Here is a 16,881-nt window from a genome sequence, read left to right as displayed (position 1 = left end):
ACTCCTGGGCCAGACTACACTCAATCATATGACCCACTGAAGAGATGAGTCTTCAGTAAAGACTTAAAGGTTGGTCAGGTCATCTCTGAAGCTATCCATATGCATTCACACCCTCAGGTTGGCCAGTCCAAGGAGGTTGTGCATTGGTCCATCGCCAAAAGACCTGTAGTCTGATTTGGCTTCTTTAGTCTGACAGAAATAGCTGAAATTCTCAAAACCTTTGACATGGTCAGGCTTTCCTTTGGTGTGAGTAGAATCCAAAATGTCTATGGAGATACTAAATATATTTTTGAAATAAAAACCACCAACCTGTGCTCGTACCTTTCCGCTTCATTATCAAATTTTGATATGAGTTTCTTGAATTCAGAAAATTAGAATTATGTTTCCTGGGAAACACTGCTTCATGACATCTTCGGAACTCCAGCGATGTCATATGTTTTTGAGATAAAGTACAATTATACGGTCCTAAATTCATTGGTGTAAAGTACTTAATTAAAAATACTTTAAAGTAAACTTTTACTTTACATCTTCCCATTATCCCCTGTGTATTTATACCTGTGTTCTCTGTTTGTCTGTTGCCAGTTCGTCTTGTCTAGTCAGGTCTTACCAGCGTTCATTCCCGCCTTCCTGTTTCTCTAGTTTTGTTTCCTAGGCTCTGGCCATTCTGCCTGCCCTGACCCCGAGCCTGGCTGCTTTCCTGTACCTGCCTGACTCTGACCTGATCACAAACCTCTGCCTTCTCTCGACATGCCCTTTGCCTCCCCGGTGTTTCTAATAAACAATCTGAGAACTGTACTATCCGCCTCCCGTGTTTGCATCTGGGTCATATCCTGAGTCGTGATACATTCCTAAAGAAAATAATATATTTTTTACTCCATACATTACTCCCTGACACCCAAAAGTACTTGTTACATTCTGAATGCTTAGCAGGACAGGAAAATTATCAAATTCACACATTTATCAAGACAACATCCCTGGTCATCCCTACTGCCTCTGATCTGGCAGACTCACTAAACACACATGCTTTGTTTGTAAATAATATCTGAGTGTTGGAGTGTGCCCCTGGCTATCCATAAAAATAACAAGAATGGGGCCAGTTGGTTTGCTTAATATAAGGAATTTGAAATGATTTATACTTTTACTTTTGATACTTAAGTATACTGAACAAAAATATAAACACATGTGTCACGCCCTGGGTTAGGTCGGGGTGTGACTAGGGTGGGTTCCCTAGTTTTGTTATTTCTATGTTGGCCTGGTATGGTTCCCAATCAGAGGCAGCTGTCTATCGTTGTCTCTGATTGGGGATCATATTTAGGCAGCCTTTCCCACTGGGTTTTTGTGGGACCTTGTTTGTGTATAGTTGCATTGAGCACTGCATAGCTTTACGTTCGTTTAGTTCTTTATTGTTTTTTGCCTGCTCACCTAATAAAGATGATGAACCCAAAGCATGCTGCGTTTTGGTCCGATTCTTACAACAACGATCGTGACAACATGTAACAATTTCAACGATTTTACTGAGTTACAGTTCACATAAGGATTAAATAAATGGATTTCACATGACTGGGCAGGGGCGCAGCCATGGGTGGGCCTGAGAGGGCATAGACCCACCCACTTGGCTGCCAGGCCCACCCACTGGGGAGTCAGGCCCAGCCATTCAGAATGAGTTTTCCCTACAAAAGGGCTTTATTATAGACAGAAATACTCCTCACCCCCTCAGACAATCCCGCAGGTGAAGAAGCCAGGTGTGGAGGTTCTGGGCTTGCGTGGTAATGCATGTAATGCCACATAAACACATAAATGTTTTTTATAATCAATTCTCAGGTTTTTTTTCAATTATCTACTTGATAATATATCAACCGGGACAGTTGGCTTTTCATTAGGACCGGGAGTAACAATGGCCGCCTTTCTCTTTTGCGCACAACTCACTCTGAGAGCCCCCACCTATCCACTTACGCAATGTGGTCGTTCACGCTCATTCTTCAAAATAAAAGCCTGAAACTATGTCTGAAGACTGTTGACACCTTGAGGAAGCCATAGGAAAAGGAATATGGTTGATATCCCTTTAAATGGAGCAATGGGAGGCTATGGAACATGGAGTTTTCAAAATAGAAGCCACTTCCTGGTTTGATTTTTCTCAGGGTTTCGCCTGCAATATCAGTTCTGTTATACTCACAGACAATATCTTGACAGTTTTGGAAACTTTAGAGTGTTTTCTATCCCAAGCTGTCAATTATATACATATTCTAGCATCTGGTCCTGAGAAATAGGCTGTTTACTTTGGGAACATTATTTTTCCAAACATAAAAATAGTGGCCCCTAGCATCAAGAGGCACCTGGCACCTACTACCATACCCTGTTCAAAGGCACTTAAAAATATTTAGTCTAGCCTGTTCACCCTTTGAATGGCACACATACGCAATCCATGTCTCAATTGTCTCAAGGCTTAAAAACCCGTATTTAACCTGCCTCCTCACCTTCATCTACACTGATTAAAGTGAATTTAAAAAGTGATCACATCCTTCATCTGAATTCCACTGGTCAGTCTGTCATGGAAAGAGCAGGTGTTCCTAATATTTTGTACACTCGATGTATATACCCAATGTATGTCCATGTATTTACAAAATTAACACTAGATGGCACAACTTACTCAGTGTGGGTCTGCCGTCTGGGTTCACACATGGAGCCCATGAATCATGTACTTACTGTATGTGCATTTCATTGCACCTCAACAGATCCTGTTCAGTCCAAGAAATGTGACCACGCCATGTGCCAACACTTTTGGGGTTATAACAATTAAGGGTTGGTTTCTATTGGAAAAGCACACCAATCAGGCATTGCACAGATATATGGACACAGGACAGATAGACAAACAGACAAATCTTTAATCTTACTTGCCCTCTCCACTAAAAACTCTTGTAATGATCTTATTTGATACACTACCACTATAACTGCTACCCACGCCCACCCTGTTTCTCCTCACATCACATTGTCTATGGCCTCTGGTCCCACAGTGACCTGGAAACCAGCCGTGTCATCGTTGCCACGCTCAGAGAACGTATCCGATTACACTAGCACCTGGCTGGTAGAGAGAGAGATGGAAAGATAAGGAGAAAGAAGAGGGATGTAGAAGAGAAAAAAAAATAAAGAAAAAAAGATTAAGAGAGCTGTGAAAAAACAAATGGATGAAAAGAGATACAGTGCCTTGCGAAAGTATTCGGCCCCCTTGAACTTTGCGACCTTTTGCCACATTTCAGGCTTCAAACATAAAGATATAAAACTGTATTTTTTTGTGAAGAATCAACAACAAATGGGACACAATCATGAAGTGGAACAACATTTATTGGATATTTCAAACTTTTTTAACAAATCAAAACCTGAAAAATTGGGTGTGCAAAATTATTCAGCCCCCTTTAGTTAATACTTTGTAGCGCCACCTTTTGCTGCGATTACAGCTGTAAGTCGCTTGGGGTATGTTTCTATCAGTTTTGCACATCGAGAGACTGAAGTTTTTTCCCATTCCTCCTTGCAAAACAGCTCGAGCTCAGTGAGGTTGGATGGAGAGCATTTGTGAACAGCAGTTTTCAGTTCTTTCCACAGATTCTCGATTGGATTCAGGTCTGGACTTTGACTTGGCCATTCTAACACCTGGATATGTTTATTTTTTTAACCATTCCATTGTAGATTTTGCTTTATGTTTTGGATCATTGTCTTGTTGGAAGACAAATCTCCGTCCCAGTCTCAGGTCTTTTGCAGACTCCATCAGGTTTTCTTCCAGAATGGTCCTGTATTTGGCTCCATCCATCTTCCCATCAATTTTAACCATCTTCCCTGTCCATGCTGAAGAAAAGCAGTCCCAAACCATGATGCTGCCACCACCATGTTTGACAGTGGGGATGGTGTGTTCAGCTGTGTTGCTTTTACGCCAAACATAACGTTTTGCATTGTTGCCAAAAAGTTCAATTTTGGTTTCATCTGACCAGAGCACCTTCTTCCACATGTTTGGTGTGTCTCCCAGGTGGCTTGTGGCAAACTTTAAACAACACTTTTTATGGATATCTTTAAGAAATGGCTTTCTTCTTGCCACTCTTCCATAAAGGCCAGATTTGTGCAATATACGACTGACTGAATGTTGTCTTATGGACAGAGTCTCCCACCTCAGCTGTAGATCTCTGCAGTTCATCCAGAGTGATCATGGGCCTCTTGGCTGCATCTCTGATCAGTCTTCTCCTTGTATGAGCAGAAAGTTTAGAGGGACGGCCAGGTCTTGGTAGATTTGCAGTGGTCTGATACTCCTTCCATTTCAATATTATCGCTTGCACAGTGCTCCTTGGGATGTTTAAAGCTTGGGACATATTTTTGTATCCAAATCCGGCTTTAAACTTCTTCACAACAGTATCTCGGACCTGCCTGGTGTGTTCCTTGTTCTTCATGATGCTCTCTGCGCTTTTAACGGACCTCTGAGACTGTCACAGTGCAGGTGCATTTATACGGAGACTTGATTACACACAGGTGGATTGTATTTATCATCATTAGTCGTTTAGGTCAACATTGGATCATTCAGAGATCCTCACTGAACTTCTGGAAAGAGTTTGCTGCACTGAAAGTAAAGGGGCTGAATAATTTTGCACGCCCAATTTTTCAGTTTTTGATTTGTTAAAAAAGTTTGAAATATCCAATAAATGTCGTTTCACTTCATGATTGTGTCCCACTTGTTGTTGATTCTTGACAAAAAAAAATACAGTTTTATATCTTTATGTTTGAAGCCTGAAATGTGGCAAAAGGTCGCAAAGTTCAAGGGGGCCGAATACTTTCGCAAGGCACTGTATTAGTGAGATATTCCCAACATTTGACCTTAAATGGCATATATAGCCCTTTGGTTCTTTGTCAAATAAAATGTAATACATTTTCTGAGAATTCTGTAAACACTATCATTGTACATGTAGTGATGATATTGCTGTCATAGGTTGTGATGCTTTTACTGTTATTGCTAGGTAATAGGAATACTGTGTATTCCACTTACTGCACTGCTTGACACATTTCATAAGGCAAATGCCTACAGACTGCCTTGTTCTTGTCTGGTAAAATGTAGTATTGGGAACATTATTGTAACCTTCCTACCCAACAATGAAATGAGTGTTAGAGGGAAAACAAAAGGTATTGGAAATGCAGAACAGATAATCAAACCTAAGTCTTATTCAGTTCAAGTACGATACAGAGACTTATTCACACACCACAGCCAACCATGACTCAGCTATCATCACCTACATATTAAAGCTCCAACCAACACACACACACACACCCATATGGAAAGGTTATTGAGAGGGCAGGCATTGATTCATTGGCAATGACAATGCAGAAACCGACGCTTGCGCTTATGTATTGTCTCAGCTTGTCATCTCCCACCCCTATTCACTCAACTGTTTCATTTGAGAGTGGACTGCAGTGGTGAATTCACTTATTTCACCTCATTTTACATATGCTGTTATTATATACATGTACAGCTATTATCTATGTACTCAAGCACAAGGATAATGTATTTATCCTGGTTTCTCTCTCTTCCTTTCTCTCTCTCTCTCAAATGCACACATATGCACACACACACACACGCGTGCACAAGCACACACACACACACACAATCACACACACAGCAGATTATTACTATAATTGTGAAGACTTTTTGGGGACCAACCAACAATTGAGTTCCGTTCCAAATTCGACTTTTCCTTTACCCTTTACCCTAACCTTTACCCTAACCCTAAACCTTTACCCTAACCCTAGCTCCTTACCCTAAACATAACCCCTAACACTAAACCAAATTTTTAGCCCAATTCTAATCCTAACCCTAAACCTAACCCCTAAGCCTAAAATAACCTTTTTCCCAAATGCATCTTCCAAGTTTGTGGTATTTAAAACATTATGTAAACATATCAGTGTTCATGGTTACAGTCTCCATGACAGCATAACAACAGCTTACAGGTCAGGCATACAATCATTTAGTGGTTTGGAAATGTAATATTTGCCAGTATTAGCACAGCATTCGCTGCACCCTATGCTCCTACTGAACTCTTAAGAACCAAATGCAGTGCTGTTGCTATGTTGATGTGTGTTTCATTGCTGGAGGAAAAAAATGTCCCTCAGGTTTTCGGCAGTATGGTGTGAAGAGCTCTTTGAAAGTGTGGGACAAAGTCCAGATATTGAAGCAGGAATAAATCTGTGCAAAGACAAGCAAGCAAGAGTGAAGAAGACCTACCATTTTCCCTCCAATGAAATGCAGAGGCAAACCAAGAAATTGTGAACTAAGAAGTTATTTAAAAGTCACTGTATGGAGGAGTCCTGTCTTGCAGAAGAGGGATTATTTTAGTATTTCTCTCTCTCTCTCTCTCTCTCTCTCTCTCTCTCTCGCTCTCTCTCTCGCTCTCTCTCTCTCTCTCGCTCTCTCTCTCTCTCTCTCTCTCTCTCTCTTTCTCTCTTTCTCTCTCTCTCTCTCTCTCTCTCTCTCTCTCTCTCTCACAGACACACACATTGACAGACAAACAATTGACTTGGTCCCCATTTTGTTGGTCCCCACAAGGTTAAATGCTATCTCTAGGGGGTTTAGGGTTAAGGTTAGAATTCGTGTTAGGGTTAGAATTAGGTTTAGGGTTAGGAGCTAGGGTTAGTTCAGGGTTAGGGTTAGGGTTAGATTTTCGGGTTAAGGTTAGGTTTAGGGTTAAGGTTATGGTAAGGGTTAGCGTTAGCGTTAGGGTGAGGGGTTAGGGAAAATTGGATTTGGAAAGGGACTGAATTGTGTGTCCCCACAAGGTTTGTTGTGCAAGACTGTGTGGGTGTGTGCGTGTGTGTGTGCGTGCATGTGTGCGTGTGCAGTGTGGTATTTCCAGTAGACTAGGCTACAACTACAAGGCCCATGGTACGTTTCGACGCGTCTCATGACGTAACTTCATGTGAGCACGAGCAGACTGGAGCAAAGACGCGATTGTAAAGATTACTCACTCTAGTATTGTCCTACACTGAGTCCGTTTACCAGCACATTAGAGCGAAAATAGTTGGACAGCATATAACAACGTTATAAACATTAATATATTATCAGGTGAATGTAAAAATGACTCGACAATTCGGTGTTTAGGTCAGCACGGACAGAATCGCTTTCCTTTCATCCTTCCTTTTTTTCAACTGGAGCATTCAAATTGGATTTCGAGCGAATATCGGGAAAGTCCAGATGATGCTGTCGGATTATCATTAGGTAAGGCGAGTTTGAAACACATACAATGTGCTTTATTTTATGTAGCTGACGTGTTGTTTTACTGCAATTTGCTTGGCTACCCAGGGGAAAGTTATTGTCATCATCAGCACAATATAAAATTGTAGCCTAACGTTAATGTTGCACACCTTTTACACGTTTTTTTTCTGTTGTCGACTATTAACGTTACCCGTAGTAGGCCTAGCCTACAATGTATCACTTTTTACTTTCAAGTTAGTCTATTCATGGCACAGAAACCAAACAATGACAACATTTTCCAGCAGTAAGAAAACCCCAAAATGAGGTTGGTTTATAGCCCATTGTCATCATTCACACATGGAAAACCAAGTAGCCTACCTATAACGTTACCCATTTAACTATTAAGAGAGAGGTAGGGTATGTGTAATGAAATGTCTATGGCACTTTTGAAGTATGTATATTACGTTACTGGTTGTGCACAATGAAGGGTCTCTCTTTCCCTCGTGTGGTTGACAAGCTGGTTTGGCCCGCACAGAGAAAGCCCAGCTGGGGGCTATTGTTCCCACAACATAAACTGATTTGCATGCATCATCTTGCTCGAGCATCTGGCCTCGTGATTCCCTCTTTTGTTCCCCCAAATTCGGGCTCGTTTGCTCAACTGTCCAGTCATATTCATTGCTGTCCCTATCATAATAGAGCTGTGTTTGTGTGTAGCATATACTGTCTTTATTTCGAAATACCCTTTGACCCTTCTCTATATAAGGTTAGGCTTATTTGAAGAGAAACTGGCTTCGATTCAAACTGTCATCTGAGTATGGTAGGGCTGTTAGTAGCCAACTGTCTATACTTTGACATTCCATTTGCCCCTCCAGTCTATTATAAGCACAGTTGATTCATGATTGTGCTGTCTTAGAAAACAGGCTTTGCATCATCATACTGTCGTCTGACTATATTCCTCAGTAGTGGACTACATCATCTGTGGATGCTTGGGAGAGTTTAAAAATAACACCATCATATCACTCTCACCAGAGTTTCCATTCCTGAAATGGGCTGGATCCGTTTCCTTTATTTAATCAGGCCTGTCTCCCTACTCGACTCCAACCTCCCAGATAAGATGCTTTTCCGACTCACCCCTGGTATGTCAACAGGTTGTGCTGGGATCAGTTATGCAAGTCCATTTGTTTGGGGCGAAAAGCCCTAAGGATGGGTGTGTGTTTCATGCCTTGATTCGGGAAGAAAAACAAACGTGGGGTCACCGAAGGTTGCTGAGGCTGAACATGGATGGAGCGTTCAGAACCTGCCGTTTGTGAGGATCACGTTAGGGTTCTGTGACTCGGAAGTCGCTAAAGGGTAGAGAAACACAATTAGTTAACATCAACCCTGGGGCACATACTGAAAACATGTAACTTATGGTTTATTACACATAGCCACAAAGTTACTACGTAATTCATAGGCTGTATCATGTTAACAACAGCAACATTGGGTGTGCCATGATCAACATTTAGGCCTATGTTTGTGTAGTGTTGTGCAAGCTTGGCATATAACTGTATTTTAGCCTACATTCCATGTCAAGGGCCCTTACATGCTCACCATTCTCATGACATTGGTTCATGCTTAGGTTGGAACTTGTGTGACTGATCTATTTTGAACAGAGAGTGAATGAATAGACAAAACATTAAACAACTCGCCACCTAGCCTGTAAATCTTTCTAACTTGGAGATCTGCCTCTGTGGTAAAGTCAATTAATGAAAGTACTTGGAGATCTGCCTCTGTGGTAAAGTCAATTAATGAAAGTACTTGGAGATCTGCCTCTGTGGTAAAGTCAATTAATGAAAGTACTTGGACATCTGCCTCTGTGGTAAAGTCAATTAATGAAAGTACTTGGAGATCTGCCTCTGTGGTAAAGTCAATTAATGAAAGTACTTGGAGATCTGCCTCTGTGGTAAAGTCAATTAATGAAAGTCATTCCTGGAAAGATCCCTTTCTTCCCTTTTTCCTGACTGGACAGAAAGACATAAAGGCTATTTTAATTGGTCCTATCCAGTCCTCTCCTCTCCACATTCCTTTTTCTGCTTACGCCCCGCCCCTCCTTCATTCCTCTCCTGTTATCAAGATCGACTTGATGTGTTTGAAAGGTCCAATCATGGGCACCTACAAGCCACCGCCTCTTATCTCTCGCAGGTTGCGTCCAAAATGGCACTCTATTCCCTATGTAGTGCACCACCTTTGACTGCGTCCAAAATGGCACTCTATTCCCTATGTAGTGCACTACTTTTGACCCGGGACCCATTAGTGCAGGTCAAAAGTAGTACACTATATAGCGAATAGGATGCCATTTGGGATGCATCCTAATTTTCTTGTTCTCCATGAACTTGGAAAATGGAGAGGTTGCCTACCTGGCCGATTTTGCTTCAACGCTATAGGGGAAGCACATTTGCTTGGGAACTTTTGTTTTGCCCATGATTACCTCTCTACTTAATATAATGTTTACATACCCTACTTTACTCATCTCATATGTATATGTATATACTGTACTCTATATCATCTACTGCATCTTTATGTAATACATGTATCACTAGCCACTTTAAACTATGCCACTTTGTTTACATACCCTACATTACTCATCTCATATGTATATACTGTACTCGATACCATCTACTGCATCTTGCCTATGCCGTTCTGTACCATCACTCATTCATATATCTTTATGTACATATTCTTTATCCCTTTACACTTGTGTGTATAAGGTAGTAGTTTTGGAATTGTTAGGTTAGATTACTTGTTGGTTATTACTGCATTGTCGGAACTAGAAGCACAAGCATTTCGCTACACTCGCATTAACATCTGCTAACCATGTGTATGTGACAAATACATTTGATTTGATTAGATTTTTCACCATTCTTCTGACTGATGGTTGGAGAATGGGGCAAAACAATTAAAAGTGGTAACTTTCTGTCCTGAATTTGTATGATAGTATAATGACATGTGTTCTCTGTGACATTGCTGCTCATAAGCAAATGGACGTTATCCTTACCTATAGCTAAATCGGTACCTTGTATGAGGATGACACCAGTAGTTGACAGATGTAGCCTAGCTTTTTTAGTTTGAATTTCAGAAGACCATCTTCACTCTCTGAGGAAGATGCATTCTAGGCACAACACGGTATACTTATTTTTTTTTAAACAATTATTTATTTGCCTTTCAGGGTAGTCTGTGTTTTACCTCAATGAATAATTCAAAGTGTTTGAAATGTAAACTGCCACCCTACATCTGCTACCTCAAAAGTCAGACTCCTGAGGTTATGTCACCGTTGGACTCCATTTTAAACTGACATGATGACATCTCCCTTACCCCCCATTGTTAATGACGTTAATAAAGAAGAATAAACTTTGACTGTATTAAATTATCTGGAAATTCTCTCTCTCTCTCTCTCTCTCTCTCTCTCTCTCTCTCTCTCTCTCTCTCTCTCTCTCTCTCTCTCTCTCTCTCTCTCTCTCTCTCTCTCTCTCTCTCTCTCTCTCTCTCTCTCTCTCTCTCTCTCTCTCTCTCTCTCTCTCTCTCTCTCTCTCTCTCTCTCTCTCTCTCTCTCTCTCTCTCTCTCTAAGCCAGCCATAAGCTTATTAGCCTGCAGTCTAACCCTTTTTATGAGGTGACATGTTTGGATCAGACTTTGTCCTTCCCTTGATAATCTCTTTATAGAGATGGGTGCCTATGAAATGGCCACCTACAGCCAAAAGCAACCCTCTTTATTGGATTGTGGAAAATGGCACCTATGACCTCTGTAAACAGGGTTACGTTAAAGTCCTAAAAGTCTTGTTAGGCTGACACAGTATGTACTGGGTATTTTGTAATCAAACATCATAACAATGACAAAAATAGTACAAAATACATTAAATGTAAGTACCTGACGATAGACACAAGGAAGCACAGGACAACATGTGCAGAACAACAGTATGTTGATGGCTGTAGTTTCGTGATTTGTCTGTTAGCATGGAAATAACTCTGAATTAGCAGGAGGCTAATGCGAGCGTTACATCTCACCTGCTAGAAAACTTTTATATATATATATACTAGAGGTCGACCGATTGTCATTTTCCGATACCGATTATTGGAGGACCAAACAAAGCCGATGCCGATTAATCAGCCCATTTTTATATATATATTTGTAATAATGACAATTACAACAATACTGAATGAACAATAAACACTTTTATTTTAACTTAATATAATAGACCAATAAAATCTATTTAGTCTCAAGTAAATATTGAAACATGTTCAATTTGGTTTAAATAATGCAAAAACAAAGTGTTGGAGAAGAAAGTAAAAGTGTAATATGTGCTATGTAAAAAAGCTAATGTTTAAATCAAATCAAATCAAATGTATTTATATAGCCCTTCGTACATCAGCTGATATCTCAAAGTGCTGTACAGAAACCCAGCCTAAAACCCCAAACAGCAAGCAATGCAGGTGTAGAAGAACGGTGGCTAGGAAAAACTCCCTAGAAAGGCCAAAACCTAGAGAGGAACCAGGGGTGGCCAGTCCTCTTCTGGCTGTGCCGGGTGGAGATTATAACAGAACATGGCCAAGATGTTCAAATGTTCATAAATGACCAGCATGGTCGAATAATAATAAGGCAGAAGAGTTGAAACTAGAGCAGCAGCACGGTCAGGTGGACTGGGGACAGCAAGGAGTCATCATGTCAGGTAGTCCTGGGGCATGGTCCTAGGGCTCAGGTCAGTTGAAACTGGAGCAGCAGCACGGCCAGGTGGACTGGGGACAGCAAGGAGTCATCATGTCAGGTAGTCCTGGGGCATGGTCCTAGGGCTCAGGTCCTCCGAGAGAGAGAAAGAAGGGGGGGGGGGGGGGCAACCCAGACAGGATGACCACATCAGTGAATCAACCCACTCAGGTGACGCACCCCCTCCAGGGATGGCATGAGAGAGCCCCAGTAAGCCAGTGACTCAGCCCCTGTAATAGGGTTAGAGGCAGAGAATCCCAGTGGAAAGAGGGGAACCGGCCAGGCAGAGACAGTTTAAATAATGCAAAAACAAAGTGTTGGAGAAGAATATGTGCCATGTGTGCCAATATGTGCCATGTAAGAAAGCTAATGTTTAAGTTCCTTGCTCAGAACAAGAGAACATATGAAAGCTGGTGGTTCCTTTTAACATGAGTCTTCAATATTCCAAGGTAAGAAGTATTAGGTTGTAGTTATGGTTAGGTTAGGTACATTCGTGCAACGATTGTGCTTTTTTCGCAAATGCGCTTTTGTTAAATCATCCCCCGTTTGGCGAAGTTGTCTGTCTTTGTTAGGAAGAAATGGTCTTCACACAGTTCGCAACGAGCCAGGCGGCCCAAACTGCTGCATATACCCTGACTCTGTTGCACAGAACGCAAGAGAAGTGACACAATTTCCCTAGTTAAAAGGAATTCATGTTAGCAGGCGATATTAAACTAGGGAAATTGTGTCACTTCTCTTGCGTGACTCTAAATATGCAGGTTTAAAAATATATACTTGTGTATTGAGTTTAAGAAAGGCGTTGATGTTTATGGTTAGGTACACATTGGTGCAACGACAGTGCTTTTATTCGCGAATGCGCTTGTTAAATCGCCCATTTGGCGAAGTAGGCTGTGATTCAATGATAAATTAGCAGGCACCGCATCAATTATATGCAACGCAGGACAGCTAGATAAACTAGTAATATCATCAACCATGTGTAGTTAACTACTGATTATGTTAAGATTGATTGTTTTTTATAAGATACGTTTAATGCTAGCTAGCACCTTACCTTGGCTCCTTGCTGCACTCGCATAACAGGTAGTCAGCCTGCCACACAGTCTAGTTGTGGAGTGCAATGTAATCGGCCATGATCGGTGTCCAAAAATGCAGATTACCGATTGTTCGGAAAACTTGAAATCGGCCCTAATTAATCGGCCATTCTGATTAATCGGTCCACCTCTAATAAATACACACTGTAAATATGAAAATAGAAAATAGTAGAATTTAATTCACGATCTCCCGCTATCTGCAAGCATGACCAATGGCATATCATCTTATTGTTATGTAAATTAAACCAACCAATAGGAATACATAAACATTGAATGCATATACCGTATTACATTTGCTACAATAAGGAAATCATTAACAATTTCCAAAAAAAATTCTTAACAGACCATATTTTATTTAGTGTGGTATTAGTCATCTATTTAACATCAAAATTATTGAACAATTGTGCATTGTTTTAACAACACACCTAAAATCTACAAATAAGCACGTTAGCTAGGGCTGTGATGCCTATGGTATTTTGAGTAAGGATGAATTCTCATGCAAATGGACACGGTTATTCTCCTAAAATTAATGTATTAGGCTGATTATCACAATTATTTTTATTAGTTCACTGTTGTCCATAATTGTTGGTTGCACGATTACACAATAATTGTGCCAGCTCTAACGTTAGCTTGGTTTGAACTCCTGTCTTTACTCCTTTAACCTCCCTGCTTCTCCTGGGTGAAAAGCACAATACAGTACTGATTACATAATTCGGTTTCTCAAAGCTAATCAAGGCTTCGCAGAATTAGCTACAGCACTTGTTGATGTGCAGTTAGTATTCTTTATTGTCATATAATGCCTCACTCTATGTACTACTACCAAGCACAGAAGCTGTTTTGCGTTTTCTCTGTGTGAAGCCAGTCTGACACCAAATCGCGCCCCCCGACTCCCTGTCGTGAGGTTAAAAACGATTCACCGCCCAGTCAGACCGGAGGCTGTTACGTCTGTCACCAGAGGAATGAAAGGGGTGCAACAACAGTGTCCTTGTTACTGCAGAGGAGTGAAATCACTTTAAAAGTCGTCCTCCTTGTCTTGGGAGAGGGTGGTTCTCTGTGCTATTGCTGCAAAGCTCCTCCATTATCTAGTTACAGGCCAGTGAATGGGCCTCTGTCCTCTGCAGTTAACTGGCTTTATTCATGGACAGGGAATATAGAAATGTGACTGAATTGCAGGGTGTTTCTTCTCAAGAAGATTTGGCATCAGCTCTCATTTATCTGCTAACCTGTTGGGACCTTAAGAATACATCTTGTCAGAGATGTGTGTGTTCTCTGTCTTTCGAAATTATATCGAAAATCTACTCTAATGGAGTCTTTGTAGGGTGCAAAGGTGTGTGATTGTTCCCAGTTCCGGCTGACTAAGAGTAGTAAAGTCGCTGCAACACACAATTTGTAGGCTGATGTGATCTACTTACAGAGCCAGCTGAGCTATGCCTCATTGCCTTGGTGGTAGATAGATTATATAGAATTCATTAAAATGTATGTTTTTGCGGGATATTCAAAATGCCTATACCGCAAGAATCAAGGTTTTGTTATTTTTACAATTTTTATATGTGTTTATGTCAGCTGGTTCTCATGTATTTTTGGTCTCCTTCGCTCCTCTGTGCTGTGTGCACCTTCCCATTTAAACCAGAGATTTGTATATAATGAGGAGATGCACGTCTCCGCCCTTAAAATGGGAGTTGTTGTTCCAAAGGTGGGAAGGCAGTCGACAAGTTTAGGTCCAAAATAAGACCATAGAAACTACAGGTCGACCGATTATGATTTTTCAACGCCGATACCGATACCAATTATTGGAGGACCAAAAAAAAGCCGATACCGATTTATCGGCCGATTTAAATAAAAATAAAAGTATTTGCAATAATGACAATTACAACAATACTGAACGATTGTTCCCAGTTCCGGCTGGAACTATAAAATCAATTTAGCCTCAAATAAATAATGAAACATGTTCAATTTGGTTTAAATAATGCAAAAACAAAGTGTTGGAGAAGAAAGTAAAAGTGCAATATGTGCCATGTAAGAAAGCTAATGTTTAAGTTCCTTGCTCAGAACATGAGAACATGTGAAAGCTGGTGGTTCCTTTTAACATGAGTCTTCAATATTCCCAGGTAAGAAGTTTTAGGTTGTAGTTATTATAGGAATTATAGGACTATTTCTCTCTATACCATTTGTATTTCATTAACCTTTGACTATTGGATGTTCTTATAGGCACGTTAGTATTGCCAGTGTAACAGTATAGCTTCTGTCCCTCTCCTCGCTCCTACCTGGGCTCGAACCAGGAACACAATGACAATAGCCACCCTCGAAGCAGCGTTACCCATACAGAGCAAGGTAAACAACCACTCCAAGTCTCAGAGCGAGTGACGTTTGAAACGCTATTAGCACGCACCCCGCTAACTAGCTAGCCATTTCACATCGGTTACACCAGCCTAATCTTGGGAGTTGATGGGCTTGAAGTAATAAACAGCGCAATGCTTGACGCACAACGAAGAGCTGCTGGCAAAACGCACGAAAGTGCTGTTTGAATGAATGTTTACGTACCTGCTACTGCCTACCACCGCTCAGTCAGATACTTAGATACTTGTATGCTTGTATGCTCAGTCAGATTATATGCAACGCAGAACACACTAGATAATTTTTTCTAGTAAATTTTTTTTATAATATAAGTTTAATGCTAGCTAGCAACTTACCGTGGCTTACTGCATTCGCGTGACAGGCAGTCTCCTTGTGGAGTGCAACGAGAGAGAGGCAGGTCGTTATTGCGTTGGACTAGTTAACTGTAAGGTTGCAAGATTGGATCCTCCGAGCTGACAAGGTGACAAGTCGTTCTGCCCCTGAACGAGGCAGTTAACCCACCGTTCCTAGGCTGTCATTGAAAATAAGAATGTGTTCTTAACTGACTTGCCTAGTTAAATAAAGGTATACATTTTTTATTTATTTTTTAATCGTCAAATCGGCGCCCAAAAATACCGATTTCCAATTGTTATGAAATCTTGAAATCGGCCCTAATTAATCGGCCAATCCGATTAATCGGTCGACCTCTAGTACAGATATATGATCTTAATTTGAGCCAGTTTGCTACAGCAGGAAAATAATCCTGCAGCAACAGGAAATGTGAATTATTATGTGAATGATAATTAATGGACATTTTTGTAGGGGTTGATAACATTTTTGTTAGGGCAAATCAAGTCTGAAATGTCTAAGTGGAAATTACAAACTTTAGAAGTGTCACGACTTCCGCCAAAGTCGGTTACTCTCCTTGTTCGGGCGGCGTACGGCGGTCGACGTCACCGGTCTTCTAGCCATCGCCGATCCACCTTTCATTTTCCATTTGTTTTGTCTTGTTTTCCCACACACCTGGTTTACATTCCCTCATTTCTTGTCATGTATTTAACCCTCGGTTCCCCCCATGTCTGTGTGTGAAATTGTTTGTTGTAAAGTGTTTGTGCACTCTGACTGGTTCGCGACGGGTTATTTTGTACCCATAATGTTGTTCTGGGTGCCGTTGGTTTTGCATATTAAACTGCTCTGGTTATTACCCAGTTTCTGCTCTCCTGCGCATGACTTCCCTGCAGCCAGTCACACACCTCTTACAGAATTTCACACCCGAATATGGAGTCAGCAGGAGCAGGTGCCCCTGTTATAGGGGTCAAGGAGCGCGTCCGGGAGCACGCGGCGATGCTCCACCATCTCGGCGCCGCCATGGACTGCGTCGTCCAAACCATGGACTACTGGGAGAGACAGGGAGTTCCTCCAGCGCCTCCACCAGCACAACCGGGGTCTCCACTACTCGCCCCCCCTGCACCCAGTCCCAGTGGGATTCGTCTCGCCCTTCCCCG

The 16,881-nt window shown here is 41.3% G+C and overlaps 1 protein-coding gene across 1 annotated transcript in view; it reads left to right on the top strand.

Moving 5' to 3' along the window:
* The first annotated feature begins 6,021 nt into the window (after positions 1-6,021).
* The window catches only part of LOC110493727 (E3 ubiquitin-protein ligase pellino homolog 1), a 50,479-nt gene continuing 39,619 nt past the window's right edge, over positions 6,022-16,881 (top strand). The window contains exon 1 of the mRNA XM_021568154.3: positions 6,022-7,240. The gene's annotated coding sequence lies outside the window, so the exon portion shown is untranslated. The remainder of the gene's footprint in view (positions 7,241-16,881) is intronic.

The sequence above is a fragment of the Oncorhynchus mykiss genome, chromosome 17 (assembly GCF_057628025.1).
Source record: "Oncorhynchus mykiss isolate SJ-2025 chromosome 17, ASM5762802v1, whole genome shotgun sequence".
In the NCBI taxonomy this organism is placed as follows: Eukaryota; Metazoa; Chordata; class Actinopteri; order Salmoniformes; family Salmonidae; genus Oncorhynchus; species Oncorhynchus mykiss.
Note: the sequence above shows the minus strand (reverse complement) of the source record. Positions and strands in the feature narration are given on the sequence as shown.